The sequence below is a fragment of the Phalacrocorax carbo genome, chromosome Z (assembly GCF_963921805.1).
Source record: "Phalacrocorax carbo chromosome Z, bPhaCar2.1, whole genome shotgun sequence".
Lineage (NCBI taxonomy): Eukaryota > Metazoa > Chordata > Aves > Suliformes > Phalacrocoracidae > Phalacrocorax > Phalacrocorax carbo.
In genome coordinates, this window is record NC_087548.1 from 71,541,787 (window position 1) to 71,553,993 (window position 12,207).

The window sequence follows — 12,207 nt, forward strand, 5'->3', positions numbered from 1 at the left end:
AATTTACACGTCAAGACATATCACTGAAAATATGAAAATGTCAGCTTGACTGTCATCCCCTTTTTCTTTCAGTGTCATCTGTAGTGAGTGTGGGGCTCTATTAACATGCATTTGAGAAGCTATATCATGCTGTCTTGGCACAGGCTTTTGGGTATGGAAGTAACTAATTGAGCTGTTGTTTCTATCTTCTCTGCAAGGACTTTGAGACCTCTTGCTGTTTTTCTTTCCTTTGTGCCCTTTATTTTCCTGTAAACAAGTGAACAGAAGACAGAGAGGCAGAAAATATTAGACGTAGATCCTGCATAAGCATGGTAATTTATGAAATATACAATCAGATTTTGCCAGAGCAGCCTAAGAAATACAATGAAGGAAAAGAAGGGAAATAGAACAATAGCAGCAAAACCCTTTCCTGCACTCCCACACCCGTAGCAGATCACACTGTAGGGCAGCATGTCATCTGTTTATTACAGCGCCCAGATTAGCAGAGCAAGTTGTTTAGCTACAAGAATACAAAAAGGCACCTGAGAAGATTCCTGAGTTTATCTCAGAGGCTTAAATCTAATAAACTCTTTTTAACTGTGTAATGCCTAACAAGAATTCAGCTGCTCAGGCATGTTTTTATTTGCAATGCCCATAGGAAAGAGTCCCAAAATTCTAAATGTATCCAAGCAATTTCTTCTACCATAGGTGGCTTTATTTCCATAATAGCTACATTACTACGAGTATCTGGAAGTATACTGAGTCCTTTCCCAACTAAGGTGATTCATCTCATTTTGAAAATTTGCTAGTGTTAGCACAGGAAGTGTCTACTCAGCCTCTGACAGGGCGACCATCCTGTTCATTCACAGGTTTGACCTATGATAGCTGACAGATGGAGACTTGAGCCATAGACCTGCAGTTCCCTGGTGTCCAGATGCTCTTGCCCTGTCACTGCAAGTCCAAAGCTTCAAGGCTGGTGTTGGACCACTCCCAACCAAGTGGCAAAGGTCTGGATTGCATGTGAGTCCTCCGAGGGCTCTTACTAAAAGTCTTAAAGTACTCTCATGAGAAAGGGTACTCCTACGGGCTGAAGGAATGCTACTCTGGTGTAACTTTACTGTAAGTTGATTGAATCATCTTCCTTTTGTTTCTTAATCTGTGAATTATATAAATATTTGTAATTGTGTTACCGGTTTTGGATGTCATGAATCAATGATTGCATTTTTATTTTTACCTTATTCTGTCTTGTGCTAGATGTGATCTAAGGTTTTCGATATCTGCCCACCTACGATATTGTGAACCTACAAACTATGACCCTGGGGTTTTCTAGCACACCTGTCAGCACTCACTGGAGGACAGGAGAGGTGAGCTGCGTGGCAGGTAAATTGCTGCACCCCGGAGAAGCAGTGGCGACTGCCATGACTACTGGTGATGCTGAAGGCCCACTAGCATGCAATAAGGTACGAGGGTGCTGGGCTGATATTGGGGGATTACAGCAAGTTTTTCAAAATCCTCTCCTCGCTATATGTTGTTCTTATATCCTATGATAGCTGCCTAGGCCTAAAGAGACAAGAAAGACAGGGATTTGCTGTAGAAACTTCACTGAAGCAAGTTATTGCTGCCATAGATCATCACGTGAAGATGCTAGATATTATTAGAATACAGGGCAATGATAGAGGGGAAGTGAAGAGTGGTAGGATGCCTTTGCCTACAGAGTGCTGTTCTAGCGTGCTGTGCTATACTACCTCCTACCTACAGTCTCTCTGATGCCCATAGTTTGCTTTCAGCAAGCTCAGGCTGCAGGATGGGATTTTCATGGCCATTTTCACCTTGAAAGAGCAGCAGTAGGAAATCTAAGTCCTGTCTGACTGACTGATCAGGCTGAAAAACAGTATAGCTTCTGTCAAGAAGCATTTTGCTGCCCACTCGTGTTGCTGCCTGATCATATGAATGAGTATGGCATTTAATACATGCATGCATGTTTTTGTTTTCCACTTGACTTAACATTAATACATAGCCTATATATTGGAGAACAAGTTAGAAAGAACTGTATATCTGTGTAAGTGAGAGGATACAGAGATATCCCCTCATTTCTAGTCAACTTTTTTTAAGTTATAGTGACATAAATCAGAACTAAACAAACCTCTGTTCCATAACTCTTGAGTCTTATTTTCTAGTCTCCTCTGAGCGAAGAATTTCACTCCCTGTTTTGCTTAGTCTGTATAACAGCATTGTAACGCTTGTTATTCTTCTAAACACAGTCCAAGCTGCTGTCATAGGATTTCCTAATGCACAAGTACATCAGTACATTTGACACAACGTTTAGTCTGATGTCCTTTCCAAAGAATAAGATTTGGGTTTGCCAGTCTAATGTGGACATTTTGTGGGTGAAGATTTGACTGGCTAAACAACTGGTTTTCCACCTTCATCCAACTTTCAATACTTTCAGCAGCAGCAGTGTAGGTAGAAATTTGTACAGAGATTTTGTAAATGCAGCATCATAGTGATATAATGAAGACTATAACTAATAATGGAGTGTGGGAAATCTTAGAAAAAATGTTATTTATATCATTGAGTAAAATTATGGGTATTTTTATTAATCTTTCCCAAATTTAGTAACTATGAAAGGTTCAGCTTTAGTGTTATGTGTAATTCCTAGAATATGTCTCCTTTGGGCAGTGAAAAATAGGGCAAATACAATTCTGGAAAAAAAAAAAAAAAGAAAAAAAAAAGGCAGTTTGTAAACCACAGTAATTATTTCATGGTCCAAAGCTGCTGTAGAACAGCCAGAAATATGTTTTGCAGTATGGCCAACAACTCTTCCACTGAAATAAAACACATCCTAGAGTGCATATATGATTGCTTGCACTCAGGATACCCCAAATCTATGGAAAATTACATCAGCCTCTTAAATTTCAACCCTGACTTACTTTACCACAACCCAAGATTCTAGTGTCATTTATCGATTTACAAGGTTAACATTTTTAAAAGTAATCTGTAGGAAAAGTGTATTTTTTTCTTACTTCCATAGCTCAAAAATGGCTAAACCACTTTTGCTAGTGCCTCAAAAAGAAGAAAGAATGAAAGTAAGTAAGAAGAAGAAAAGATAATCCCTTATGGCTGAGATGAATGATGAGGCTGAAAGATTATTATTTTTTTTTTAAGATCATCATGAGTAATATTAAAAGAGGGTTGCACTTCTACATAAAACTTTAGCTCTATTGTGGCATCTGCAACCCAGCCTGATAAGTACAGAGAGAGAGGTGCAATCAGCATATATGTGCAGAAATCATTTGAATATCACAGAATCACAGAATGGCAGGGGTTGGAAGGGACCTCTGGAGATCACCTTGTCCAACTCCCCTGCTTGAGCAGGCACACCCAGAGCAGGGGGCACAGGAACACATCCAGGTGGGTTTTGAATGTCTCCAGGGAAGGAGACTCCACAGCCTCCCTGAGCAGCCTGTGCCACTGCTCTGGCACCCGCACAGGAAAGAATTTTTTTCTCACCTTTAAGGGGAACTTCCTGTGTTCCAACTTGTGCCTGTGGCCCCTTGGCCTGTCATTGGGCACCTCTGAAAAGAGTCTGGCCCCATCCTCCTGACACCCACCCTTTAGATATTTATAAGCATTGACAAGATCCCCCCTCAGTCTTGTCCAGGCTGAACAAACCCAGGTCTCTCAGCCTTTCCTCATAAGGGAGATGCTCCAGTCCCCTCATCATCTTCATAGCTCTCCGCTGGACTTGCTCAAGCAGTTCCACATCCTTCTTAAACTGGGGGGCCCAAAACTGGACACAGGACTCCAGATGTGGTCTCACTAGGGCAGAGCAGAAGGGAACATAACCTCTCTTGATCTGCTGGACACACTCCTTTTAATGCAGCGCAGATATTTTATTGTTTATTACCAAGATATTTTATTGTTTTAAATGGTGTGTAACACTTGTTCCTCTTCAGCAGTCTGATGATACCTTACATCTCTTTTTATGTATTTTTCAGGAATATAAACACCAACAAAAAAAACACCAACCAAACAAAAAAAAATACATTCTTAGTTGTTAAGTAGCTCATATTAAGCTCCCAGGAGGTGATAGGAGACTTTCCTTTCTACTCAACAAATGGCTAGCAATTTCAAACAAAAACCTGTCTGGGACCAAAGTCTGGCTCTGTTGATTTCTGTGTAAACCATGCTTCCACCCCACTCCCAAGTGAATGACACCATCATGAAAGTGAAAAATTAAATACAACCTTGCACCTTTCTGAATTATTAAAATCTGTAATTTTTAAACACTGTAGAGATAAAAATAAAATTAAAATATTCGTCCTTCAAGACACCACTCTGAAGATTATCTCTCAAAATTAATGATTGTTGACATCCTGCCCCATGACAAACACCAGCAGTGTAGACAGGATGCTGCCTGCCTTCCATGTAAGGTACAATTCTCTCAAATCACACTACCATCAGTGGAGCCAAGGTGTGGCACAGCTCTTACCCATATTCAAAAGGCATTTGCATGATTGGCTGCTGCTGCCAGATGACCCAGAAACCAAGTGTCCCTGGCAGCCTTCCAGAACTACAGCATCACTGTTGATCCTGTGTTTGCTATCAGTGATTGAATGAGTTGCTGTATGGGCACATTGTTGCTCATCTTTCCTACTGCCACATTAAAGCTTTGTTTTATAACATGTTGTCAGACTCCATTACTATTTGGACCACAGGCATGTAACAAATAAACTGGCTATAACAGAGGTATGGATCTGTTAAACCAGTGCTCAGTGCAGAGATATTTGCCATCAGTTAGCTCCATGATTATCAGGATACACAGAGGTGGGGAATTACACTGGGAACAACATTCCCAATCTCTGTATAATTCAGTGGCTCCTTCTATGATCATTTGTCTCCTGAGGTTCCATCACGAGCAATGCCACCCCCCTCAGGGATCCAAGCTGACCTCTCGCCAACTCCGGCTCAAAATTAAATTATCTGGGTTCTAAAGAGGAAGCAAGCAAGGTTGGTCATAAATATTACTCTTAACTGAAAACTATAAAATCAATTAATTGACAAGAAACAAGATTCAGAGCCACAGAGCTGAAATAGCCAAAGCAAGAGCCAGAGAGGGAAAGAAGGGCAGTGTTTATCACCAAGTGTTTTCCAGAAAATTGCCTAAGAAAGACCTGATGCAAAGCCCTGTTTGAAGCTTCTCATGGTTTCAGCTGGGGCTGACCCATCACACTTACCATGGCAAGTATTGTGTTCCCCACTGCATAACAGGAGCACCAGGCATAAAGATGGGTCTCCATGCTCCCATCAGGCTAGGCTCCTGAGTCCCAGCCTGTTGCTTTCTGCACTGCAGCTTGGGCTACTTTTTAAGTTTAATTAAAAAGCTTTGCTTTCCAAGTGACCTCTGATTTCATAGTCTGTTTAGGCACTAATGGAGCACAGGGAAAAACAGAATACTCCATCATGGCAGGGCAAAATAGCTAATCCAAGACTTCAGGGGAAAACACCCCCAAAAGCTCCTATGGGCTTCTGCTGAGATGCAGAAAAGTGCCAAATGTGGGAAGGAAAAAAGTCACAGCTGCTTCTTGCTGAAAGAAATGATTGAGACTCTAAGAGCAGCAAAATCTGGGGGACACCTGGCTTTGATAAATTTTCTAGCTCTGAATGTACCACTGATTTTCCCTCTGACCCTTTCACTTAAAGTAGAGAATTGAAAATTATCCAGAAATATGCAGTGTATGCACAGTGACACTATTACTCTCCTCTAGATAGTAGTTTACATTTAAAGTTGATCAGGGTACACATTGGTTGCGTTCATCCTGAATGGGACAGATTGTGTTCACCTGTCTAGCCCACATCACAGCCATGCCTCACAGCAACTGATAACCTCATGTGGTTTTTCTCATCTCAGTGACTGGAGTGGCAAGCAAGGGGCATATGGTGACCTCCAGGATGAGGTCACTTGAAAATCCCTTCCAGGGACATGCTGAATTTACCCTTCTCATGCAGCTGAGCAGCTCTTTGAGTGGTGTTTGGAGGGCCTGATCCAAGAGCCAGAGGTTGGAGGTTAATCATTGCCAATTAAAATTTTTTTTAAAGCTCAGATGTGATTTCTTTAAGCTGAAACCGAAGGCCTTAAAGTGGATGTAAATAAGGTTTGATTAGTGGGTCTTCTCCCAGAGAGGATGCCTGAGAAAGAGTCATGGGATGTGTTAAAGAAAGCCCGCGCAGAGAAGAGCTAGGACTTAATGGAGTGTCTGAGCAGAGACTTCTCTACATGGCTCCAGAGTGCAAAAAAAAAAAATGTAGAATGTAGCCTGACAAAACATAAATCAAAAAAAGGGATTTCTGTAAAATAATAAGCACAACCCATTCCATAAATTCCAGGCCACTGTCAGGCTTTCTCACAGCATGTCGCACAAGAGGTGCAGACTTGTAGCTGATGTAAATCCACAGAACTTCATCAAAATCAGTAGGGTTCCTCTAATTTAAACCAGCTGAGGATTGTGTCTCAAATCTCTTAGTCATAACAGCATGCTGTAAGCCAAGAGAAAATTAGTGGAGGAAATAACACACAAAATTGGTGCTGTGCTGATTTTCTGTGATAAACAACTCATCATAAATATTTAAAATCCATTATAACTTTTTATTTATTCTTAAATACTGTATGCTAATTTTGTAATGTTAAAATTGTTCAGTCCACTTATTTGCATAATTGCTGCACTGCAATCTTTGAATCAAGATACTTATAAGTGATAGCACAATTGTGTGTTCAGATGAACTAAGAAAAAAAACCACAAAAAAAAGAAACCTTTCAATGCAAAATGCATTATAATAACTAATATAGATAAGAGGAAAGAAAAATTGCAATTTGGTTGAGGACAGAGAAAAGCTTTCCATAAATTAAAAGTGTCTGCTGGGTGCTAAGACATCATAATAGTCTGAGCAAATGTTGAGTAAGATGCTCTGGGTAGAATGAATAGTGCTGCAGTGATTAAAATATTAACTGGTGGTTAACTGTAATTGGCGGCAATTCAGCAAAAGTGATTTTTCCTAGAGATGGGAATAATGGCATCAGCTAGAAAAAAAAATATGTAATCTGGGAAATAAATGAGTGCTGCAGATTTTCTGTCTGATTTGCCTGTGAAGTGTATCCTCCTACATAGTTACACCCTGTCCCAGGTCTCTGTACGTAGCACCTCCAAACTTCTGGGCTCTTAGAGGAAGCAAGCTGCAAAGACAAGCACCTAACCGCCGTCTGGGCAGAATCAGATGGAGCAGTGGTTCATAGCCTGCGATGTAATAGGCTTTAGCAGAGCTTCATCATTCCGTTTTCACACACACACAAATGAATTGCAAACCCAAGGGGAGAACTGAATCCACAAATGAGCCTAACCAAGGCCATAGAGTTCTTAGCCCCATTTTTCCAAGGGCTGGAAAGCCCTGGAGGATCAGAGGCACCAGCCCTTCTCTGCAGGCTTTTTAGGCCTGCCAATGGAAATGCACCATGTCCAAGACTGCCAGGAGCCAATAGTTCAGGGTGCCCATTTCAGCCCTGCTTAGAGCTTATTACTGTGTAATTCAATAGTTCGTAATGGCACAGAATTTGAATGAGGGAGAGTAGAAGCAATTCTTTCAAACGTTTATTCAGAAAAGTTTATTTTAAAAATCTCCCTGAACACCTTTTCACCTGCACCATATACCAGATAACAGCAAGATGACCCATGAAGAAACAGTCTGAGTGGAAGCGCTAATGCTAAAAAAATCACACTAAAAGAGGAGTAGCATATGAAAAACAGTACTTTACAAAATATCCTTGGGAAAAAATTCATGCAAAAAGGAAAAAGCTGCGACACTAGAGGCTCCTGGCTGAAGCATGAGACTTTGGTGAATACACATCTAAAAATCCTAAAATGTGTTTTTCCACACATTTTAGGGAAAAGTATGCTTTCTGCATAGAGTTGGAAGAAATCACCATCTTTTTGCATACAATCTCAAAATTTATCAGGATGTGAGATAGCTTTCATATTCCATGATGTATAAGGTAAGCACAGATGGGAGACACCAAGCCAAAAAGAAAAAGCTCTAAGTATTAATCAGAGGCTCTCCTAAACACTCAGGTGTTGCAGAAGATAATGTGAGGTGAAGGAGAGATGGGAAGTTGAAGCCTTCATAGTGAATGTCTTCCAGGGAAGAAGAGCATCTCTTGCTGAACATGAAGGAGCAGCAGAACTTGATATAATTTCACAGATTTTCACAAGCAGAAACGACACATCTCTACTTTCAAAGGCAGTACCAGGCAGCAAACATGTCCCTGGAAACTGCAGTATCTAATGCACAGGAAGCAGGTTCTGAGATGAACTGTAACGGTCTGGACAGCCATGACAGCATTGGAGATATGCAGGCAGCTCTGCTCAGTCTTCCGTCTGGCAGTCAAGTCCATGTTGCGTCCAGCATCAGCAGGGATGACCATAGCTGTAAAGACGTGTAGCACAGAGATAGTTGGGGAACTATAAGAGACACGGGTCTCTAGTGTATAGTATAGTGCTTAAGAGCATGCCTAATTCCAAATACAAATTAAATCCATATCTATTCACCAGTGCTTCCAAGAGAGTGTTGCTTAGGCTTCAGTTTGAAACATGATCAAAAATCCAAATGTGCAAATCTGCTGGGATGCACCTCACCCTTGAGAGGTAAAAAAGGAGTTTCTGTGTTCTCTCCCATTTAGCTAGAGTATTACCTCTGAGTTTACTCTTTCTTATACGTTTGTACAGCACCTGCTGCAGATAAACCTTGGACCTTGACAAATCCAGTGCAAGTAAACAGATACTATGACAAATCTGGTTATAACCTGCAGAGACAGTGTTTACAGATTGTGTAGATGCACCAACACAAAACAAACCACCAGTGGTTCTGTTGGTTTTAGTGCTACTATTCATTTTGTAATTAAGCAAAGAAGGTGGCATTTCAAAGTAATATTTAGACATATTAAAATACCAACTGTGAAATGAAGAGGATGATGACAGCTGTGTAATCTGAGCTTTTTCTTCCTCACAGATACCAGCAACAGCATTAACCTGCTGTGAGGAGCAGGGTAAATGCTGCTTATCAGAAACTTTAATTATTGTTTGCCTGACCCACTTCTAGTGCTGAAAATGGATGACTTTTTAAAATGCTTTTATTTTTAAACTACAGCCTTTAGCAGCTGGCATTCAATACCTAAATGAGGTGCTAAAATCACATACCTAGAATGTCATTCATCAAAGAAGCCTTCTCAGCGCAAGAGTAGTCACATAATCTCTGTCCAATTCTATTGCCTTTTGCACTACAGGAGAATGAAAGCTTTAAAACACAGGTGCAGTACTTGGGTACTGTGTCGACTGATGCAGTGAAGCAATGGCAGTCCCAGACTGGTTGGACCATCTCAGTTTTAGACTGGACTTCATACTACGTGGGATTTGTTGGCAGCTACAAGCCCAGCATCCATCAACGTTCTCTTTGCTCGTGACAGAATCAAGAAAGCCTTCCATATCCAAGCCTGTCAGCTGACTGCTTTTCTTACTTGCTTACTTCTTCCCTTTTTTGGAAGGATACTCAGAAATATAGAGAGTTTACAGAGAAACTGACAGCAACATCAGGGCTAAAAAGCAAGCCAGATGTTCTTGGGCTTTGTTTGTTTTACAAGCTTTGGGTTCTTGTGTGCCTAAACTACTAATTCTAATTTTAATATTCTTGTTTTTCTATCAGGAGACACGTTGCTTCTGGCATAAGACTTGCAGTGCTTACTTAAAGCAGTTTTTGTCAGTTGTGTCTGGTATAGTCATTGGAAGCTGCTATCTCCTCTCTTTGCTCAGTGGCACCTGGCAGATGTCTCCATCTCTCAGTGAAAGGATAACTCCCTGCTCTTCACAGTCATCTTCTGACTGAACTTAACTCAATTATCCTCATTTGTTTTGAAGATGAATGGCATCATTCCTTCTCAAAATGCATGACTCCTGAATTTCAGTCTGATTTATTTCTTAGAATGGTGAAGTACTATATGAAGCACATCAGTGGGCTCTATAGTCAGTTCTTGTTAGAATCAAGTAAAACCAACTTATTCCAAAACTGTAAGTATTGTAGTTGAGCAAAGAAACATAATCCTACATCAAGGAAAAGATATTCTAGATTGAAACAGCTGGTGCTTTGTGGGTGTCTCACACAGAAGTTGTGGTGTAGGCTCAGAGCTGAGACTACCTCCTACTTCTCTGGAGAAATAATGGACCTCTAAAACAAGTAGCACCCATTGCACTAGCTAATCATTCAGTTTAACAGTGATGTGAACATTATGGTTAGACAGAGGAGAACATAATGTGGAAGAAGTAAAAGTCAGCTTAAACGTCAGCTGCACAACAATGCAGAGACTTTTATTTACTGCCTGTGAATTCTGTTTGACAGAGGGAGTTTTTAAGAGAACACAGTATTTTTGAGTGCTTTCATTAAAGTATATCTCTAACTCTGCAAATGAAAGTAGATCAAATTCCTCTTTGTTTGCCAACCAGGAAAGTGCATTGTTAAAATTTATGGGCCACCCACTGAGATACTCTTGGACAAGGGATTAAATAGAACGAGGAGAGTTGATTTCCTTTTTCCCATCCAGAAAGAGGGGGCTGGAGAAACAGTGGAACAAAGTCTGGTTTTAAAAGGAATATGGCTAAATAAATAAAGTTATATATGAATTTCAATGGTGAATAGGGGTACAACATGAAGAATGTGGGGTTTGGTTGTGTTTTTGTTAAGTTCTTGGTTCTCTTTACATTCTTTCAGGTAGTGTGGGAGTACCCTGGAGAGGAAACAAACCTGCTTGTGGGAAAGAGCCATGAAACAGGATAGAACAGAGAGAAGAGCTGCTGCATGTCTTTAGGGGTTGTGACGCATGCAGAGAAATTGCTGAGAGCAGGAGGAAGTAGGCAGGTCTCAGAGGGGAAGAAAAAGGTACTATCTAGGCTGTGTAAGGGGCAGCACAGTTTGCTGCAAGCCAGAAAGCCTCTGAGCTGGCTGGAACCAAGCCTAAAGCAAGACAATTCTTCTGAAGGGACACAGTGAGTTCAAAAAGAGGTGCATTTGAACCCCTTCTAGTTCCAGTCTGTCACACCACAACAGCTAGACTTTTATCCACTTAACAAGTTGAGAAACCTAGCTTACATTCTAATAATATTGCTTCCACATAATAGTATTTTCATTTAAAAGCCTTTTGGTATCCATAACACCGTGCCATACAGAAGGCAGTTCAGGCATAGATGACTGAGAGTCCCAGCAGTCTTTAACAACTGTGACAAAGACAGATGGGTAGACGGGGTTTGATGTAAATGGTAGGGCTCATGTAAGGGCAACTCTCATGTAGAAATGGGCCGTGGCTGCTGGAGAAAGAGCTAGTGCAGCTCCAGTAGGTGTTGACCTGCAATCATTAGGATGGAGTCCAGTCTAATTCCATGGCGGCTACCTCTCCTGGAGAAGCTCATCCTGGTCTCAGTAGAGGTTTTCATAACCATGTTTATGAGCAGCAGTGAGGTCTGATGGAGCATAGGGGGTGGCTGGTGGAATCCTCCATGGATTAATTCATTCCAGCCTAATTTTCATCTTCCGTTCTGGTATGGCTGGTGGTATTCCTATAAATCTAGTGTAGTAGGAAACATTAGTAATTTCCATTTCACATATTGGGGAGTATAAGGTAAATTGTACCTTATCCATGCACAGCAGAGTGTAAGCCAAAGGATGGGGGCTTGATCAGAACACTCCAAAGGCTGAATAAACTATTGCTTTTTCCTCATTTGCAGACACGTACCACAAAGTCCTATGTAGGAAGCACAGTTATAAATCATGACTGATCTATGACTGTTTCTCTCCTGGAGGTGTGTCCATCAACTGGGATAACTGCTATCCTGATGAGAAAGTCTGTCTATGCTCCTGGCAAAGCCAGTAGGTAAGCAAGCTTCCAGCTGCTGCAAGTGGGAGACACAAAATGACTGTGCCTGAGAAATCTGCTTCTTGGTCTTTATAAATAAACTCTTAAATTTTTGTGCTTTGAGAATATGGAAAGCACTTTAAAACATGCTTGGAAAATTCTTATACAATTTCCGTGTACATACAAATCTGTGAACTTGTATTACTTTGAGGGCAAGGTCTTATTACGCTGTGCAGATAAATAATTTCTGGTGCCTTCACTAACCTTCATTTGTGGAGGCTCTG